We start from the raw sequence: 6,730 nt of genomic DNA, 5'->3' as shown, positions 1-6,730 counted from the left end.
GTCACTTCTGGTTTGAGAGAATTGGCCGTCTCCAAAGACGCTGGCCAGGGGACGCCTGGATGTTTTGATGTTTTACCATTCTTATGGGAGGTTTCTCTCATGTCCCTGTATGGGGAGCCGGAGCTGACAGAGGGAGCTCATCCACGCTCTCCCTGGATTCGAACCTGTGACCTGTCAATCTTCAGTCCTGGTGTCACAAGGGTTTACCCCATTGTGCCCCCGGGGGCTCTTATTATGATAATAACAGTAATACTACAACATCATCATCATCCCCAACCCATCACCATTGTTAGAGCAACAGGGTTTTCCCCAACCCACCACCATTATTGGAGCAACAGGGCTTTCCACCTTCTTACATATCAAATCCTTCTGTGTATTTCTTTCATCTAATCCCATCTACTACCCTTTAAAATGCATGGTCATAAATACTTTGCTAGTAAACCTTGTGATCCTGGTCACTTCCTTGGGGACTCCCCTTCTCTCTTGCCTCGTTCGACCCCTCTCTCAGATTCTTCTCCATCAAAAGGTGATGGGTGAAGAATGAAGACTTTCCTTAGGATGTTATCCCACCGGGATGGGTTGGGGCATGATATATCCGTGGCGCTATGTCCTGTTGCATTAGAAAGCAAATTGTATAATTTCTCAGGTCCCAGCACACATTGTTCTTTTTTGCCTTTTCTCCTGAAATCATTCATTTTCAGATTTATCTCATGAGTGAGTGCAGTTCCCATCCACTCCATTTTTTCCAACCCCCCCCCCCAAAAAAAACAAACCCATATCTTGGGGGGAAACTTTGGGAATAATAAACTTTCTCTTCTGAACCTGCTATTCCCAAGGAGACAGCTGGCATTGATCTGAGAAGAGAGACACCACAGGGATATAGACTTTCCCTTCCAATCCTGCTATTCCCGAGGAGACAGGAGGCATTATCTGCATTTCCTCTTCTCTGGGCCACTCTCCTTCCTCTCAATTTCATTGCTCTCAATCATGAAAGTCCGAAACAAAGTTAAAATCTAACAGTAGCACAATTATGAATAAATAATGACAGGAAAAACAAAGTGGTGATATTTTGAAATTGTGGTATTTTTTATGATTGAATTAATCTTTAAAAATTACCTTGCCTTTGACTGTTCGGATATTCAATAAACTGTGGCAAGTTCTTGATGGTATGGGGATACCAAATCACCTTGTCTCTCTCCAGAGCAATCTGTATAATGACCAAGTAGCAACAGTTAGAACTGACCATGGAACAACAGACTGGTTCAAGATTGGGAAAGGCGTACGACAGGGTTGTATACTCTCACCCAACCTATTCAACTTCTATGCAGAACACATCATGCAATGTGCGAGGAGCTGAGGAGCCTTCTAACCAAGGTGAAAGAAGAAAGTGCAAAAGCTGGGCTGCAGTTAAACATTAAAAAACCAAGATTCTGGCAACTGGACTGATTGATAATTGGCAAATAAGGGGAAAAATGTGGAGGTAGTGACAGACTTTGCATTTCTAGGTGCAAAGATGAATGCAGATGCAGACTGCAGCCAGGAAATCAGAAGATGCTTACTTCTTGGGAGGAGAGCAATGACCAATCTCGATAAAATTGTGAAGAGTAGAGACATCACACTGGCAACAAAGATCCGCATAGTTAAAACAATGGAATTTCCCGTAGTAACCTATGGATGTGAGAGCTGGACCATATGAAGGCTGAGTGAAGGAAGATAGATGCTTTTGAACTGGGAGTTGGAGGAAAATTCACTATGCTATATAAGTCTTACAGATAATTCTTAACTTTTTACATAGTTTGTAGAAATAATGTGATAGTGAATAAATATATGAACAGGAATATGGACTTCTTATCCTGAACATTTTATTCGTCCTAAAAGAAATATTTTCTCCCACCCCAATCTTTCATTGAAAAGTAAAGCTGGGGGAGTGGGGATTTTCCAATGAATTTTTCTAGGTCTTCACATCTCTCAGACTCAGTATCTAATGCACATGTGTTGTCTACTCTTGCAGTTGAAAGATATGAAATAAGAATGAGTGAAAACCCCTTGGAATTATGAAATGCAACTTTCCATAATGCTGCTTCTTTGAACACATCTGGTCTGATACCCGAACTTGCTGGGGTCAAGCAGACATTTATGTATAAACTGGTAAACCTCCAAAGAGAAAATGCCACCTCCATCTACTTTACCATTAATGCCACTGGTGAGAGTGACAATGTTGGAGAAGCATCTAACATAGCCAGAGTGGTTTTTCTTCCAGATAACATCACTCCTAATAGTTCCTCTGATAAACACATGCCTCTCTGCATTGTCAAAGCCACCTTACTGCTATTTCTAATACTGAAAACAATAATAGTGGGACCATAATAAAGACCAAGAATTCTGTCCACATCCTCAGGCTGCCAAATTGAATGAACTATCTAGTAACATTGGACAAACAGGAACCAAGGTTACATCCTCTGGGCTGAACTGACTTTCCCATTCATCATAAATCTGCCAACTAGCGGATCTATAAAAGACTCGAGCATTTCTGTACTGCAAGAAAGCCAAAGAATGACTTTCCAATCAGTTCTTGGGAAGAGTGAGAGAGAGGTTATGTTTCTCCCAAAGTGCTGTTTCTCTGGAACTCACGAGTTTTAAAGAAGACAAACTACTTTGTAAAACATTTTAAATAGTAAAATAAAAATCTCAAAACATTATGTAGCATTGTTGTTTTTAAGCCTCATACACTTTTTTTGGCATCCGTGAGGTATCCTGGAACTGAATCCCCACCATATTTTCAAATATTCTTTTTACTTGTAGCAGTATCATAAAGATGTCAAATCCTGTCTGATATAGGAAACTACGCAGGGTTACCCTGGTTAGTACATGCCCCTGTATTTCAGGGACCTTCTTACACACGCTGCCGGAATCACCCTGGATTATCACATATCCCAGTGATCCCGGTTGTGCTCATCCAGGGGATGTGAGGACCTGTCACTTTGCACCCTGAACCATCCCAGCTTTCCTTCTACTTCAACACACAGGGGGAAGTCTCTGTAAGCTGGCTCGGTCCATCTTTTCCAATGGAAAGACAGGGAGCTTCCTGTTCACCTCCACCAGCAATTCTTTGATGGCGGCAGAGTTTTTGTGGCAGTTCAGCCCTAGAACTATCTCGGAGGTATTTCTCCAGGATGTGGTGGGAGCCATTAGGCTCTGTGGCTGAATGGCTGAACACCTGGTTCTGAGAAATAGCAGATGAAGGAAGTGACAGAGCCAATTATGATGAGGCCCAGTGTTTGTTCTTTGTATCAAGTAAACATAGAGCCCCTGGTGGCACAGTGGGTTAAACCCCTGTGCTGGAAGGACTGAAGACCGACAGGTTGCAGGTTCAAATTCGGGAAGAGCACGGATGAGCTCCCTCTATCAGCTCCAGCTCCTCATGCGGGGACATGAGAGAAGCCTCCCACAAGGATGGTAAAAACATCAAAACACCTGGGCGTCCCCTGGGCAACGTCCTTGCAGATGGCTAAGTCTCTCACACCAGAAGCGACTTGCAATTTCTCAAGTTGCTTCTGACATGACAAAAAAAATCAAGTAAACAATATGTGCATGCATTTTATCTTATTGTATTTTATATTGTGTTCACTTTTATGTTTGTTTATAGGCACTTTGTGCCATCTGTAAGCCACCTCAAATCCCTTTGGGGAGATGGTGGTGGGATATAAGAATAAAGTTATTATTAAAATGGAACCATCCTTCAAGACCACCTTCTTTTGCTCAGCTGGAGTTTATAACCATTGGAGAAACACCCAAACACGAGACCTAGGACCCACTAATAAATTATAAGGATTGATGAAGAAATAGAACAGTTGGAAAAACAAAAATATTAACATATAGCCTTCTCCCAATAAAAAGAAGGGAAAAATCACCTTCTAATACCACCAAGCCAGCTGTTCCCTTATATGTACCAGTAATATGTACCAACCAATATCTTCACTAATAAAAATCCAGAATAGTTCTTACTTTCTTCTGTGGGTCCAGCCCCCAGGCACGACTTCTCTTTCTTTGGCTGCACCTTAGTTTTTGTACAAATTGTTTTGTTGCCACCAAAGACAAGTAGCAGTCAAAGACCCCTTTTTGTACTAGAAGCTCTGAGAGGAATTGAATGAATGGATCCCAGCCCTAGCAAAGCTTAGGGCTATGGTGTACTTGCCTTAATTAGCTTTAGTCATAGATGGGAAAAAGAGAACCCCCAAAAGATCTCACCAGCAGAAGAATCAAATCTCTAGCAGCTATGAATTCTCACATTTTTTTTACTACTGCTGCTGTAGCTTGTTATCTTCTAGAAAGTGATTTACCTCAACAATGGTTAGATACATTAGCTTTAACCTCGGGTAACTCTTTTTCTCTTATGCCTTTCTTCACACTAACTTCCTTCCTAACAATATGCCTCTGGCCCTTTTAAAAACTGCAAGCAAAGACATTTATTTTGTCAGTTCCCAAGAAGAGGGAAGAGAGGGAACACTTTCCTCTCAAGGGTTGTTTCTGTGGAAGTTAAAAGAATGAGGTGATGTGGGAAAGCAAACATTTTTGCCTGAGTCAGTAATAAAACTATTAAAATTTAGGCCAATCAGTCCTGTAAACATTTCTGGAAAAACTTTCCTCTTTAGAAGCAAATATTGGAAGGATCACAGTCTAAAATATTCAAATGAATTTCAACAGAGAATTTGATTCCATCCACTCAGAGTTTCTTACACAAAGAACATTATATGAACCACCCACCATGTGAGGGTGAATTCTAGAACAAGGTTGAAAGCTTAGCTGCTTCCTATGTGGGGGAATCCTTTGTTGGGAGGCGATTAGCTGGCCCTGATTGTTTCTTGTCTGGAATTCCCCTGTTTTTGACTGTTGTTCTTTCTTTACTGTCCCGATTTTAGAGTTTTTTTAATACTGGTAGCCAGATTTTGGTTATTTTCATGGTTTCTCTCTTTTTGTTGAAATTGTCCACATGCTTGTAGATATCAGTGGCTTCTCTGTGTAGTCTGACATGGTGGTTGTTAGAGTGGTCCAGCATTTTTGTGTTCTCAAATAATTTGCTGTGTCCAAGTTGGTTCATCAAGTGCTCGGCTATGGCTGCATTTTCTTAGTGGGTCTGTAGATAGTTTGTAGGTTGTGTTTTTTCATCATCTTTCTTATTGAACTGAACAAGTTCCTCGACCACCTTAACAGCATCCACCCAAACATCCAATTCACCATGGAAAAAGAAAATGAAGGCAAATTGCCATTTCTAGATGTCCTAGTCATCCACAAACCCAATCAACAATTGGGCCACATGGTTTACATAAAACATACACACACGGCTAGATATCTACATAAAAACTCCAACCATCACCCACATAAAAAAAGAAGCACAATTAAAGCGTTGGCAAACCATGCAAAAAGAATCTGCAAACCCCACCTCTTCCAAGGTGAATTGAACCACCTAAAGTGGGCTTTACAGGCAAATGAATACTCCACCACAGACATCAGAAGAGCTGCAAGACCAAGAACAAGCCACGAGAGTAAAGACAAAGATCCACCCAGAGGAAAAGTGTTCTTACCATACATTAAAGGAACTACTGATTGCATAGGGAATCTGATGAAAAAACAAACCTACAAACTACTAGGGTTGAATGAAAAGTAATGCCTCCACTTTTGTAACTCCTCAACAGATGGCAGTACTGGTATGTGGCAGATACTGGCTTGTTCAGTAGACTCTCCTCTACAGTTCCATTTTGACGGGAAGCCTTAGCATTGAACAGTTGTATTGTTAAAGTACGAAGTATGGAACCCTGCGCAGACAGCCGGTCAATACGACTTAAGCAATGTGCAGTCACTGAATTCTTGACAGCAGAAACTGTCACCCCAAAGGAGATTCATCAGATAATGCAAGCTGTTTATGGTGATTGTGTTGATGTGAGTACCGTGCGTCGTTGGGTGAGTACATTTAAAGATGTTGAGGTGAGAACATCTGATTTGCGTGACAAACAAAGAGTTGGACGTCCTGAAACAGCAACCACCGAGTTTCACAAGCAAAAGGTTGATTCAGGACAATCATCGTATCATTCAGAAATTTCAAACATAATCGGCATTTCACAAGAACGTGTGGGTCACATTATTGCTTTGCTTGGCTATCGGAAGATCTGTGCACGATGGGTTGCGGAAACAGAGTGTCGATTTCTTCTGTGACGGCTTCAGAAAACTTGTTTATCGTTGGCAGAAATGTGTCCAATTGATCATGTATAAAAGTGAATAGTGGTAGTTAAAGAGCACATTGTAAGGATTATTTCTGCGTTTGATTTATTAAAATATTCCCATCCAAACGCAAGTAATGAACGTGGAGGCATTACTTTTCATTTAACCCTCGTAACTACAGACCCACTAAGAAAATCCAACAAATGCTACATTGAGCAAAGGACAAGAGGGATTCTGTCACCTCTGCAGGAGTCTACCATATACCATGCAGCTGTAGACAAGTCTACATAGGGACGACCTAACAGAGCACACAAACAAGAACCAAGGAACATGAAAGGCACTTCAGACTAATTCAACCTGAGAAGTCAGCCATAGCAGAGCACCTGATGAAGCAACCTGGACACAGCATATTATCTGAGAACACAGAAATGCTGGACCACTGTAACAACTACCATGTCTGGCTACACAGAGAAGCCACTGAAATCCACAAGCATGTGGACAATTTCGTCAGAAA

This window comes from Anolis sagrei, chromosome 4 (assembly GCF_037176765.1).
Source record: "Anolis sagrei isolate rAnoSag1 chromosome 4, rAnoSag1.mat, whole genome shotgun sequence".
NCBI lineage: Eukaryota > Metazoa > Chordata > Lepidosauria > Squamata > Dactyloidae > Anolis > Anolis sagrei.
The sequence above is the reverse complement of the archived record's forward strand: the minus strand, read 5'-3'. Positions refer to the sequence as shown.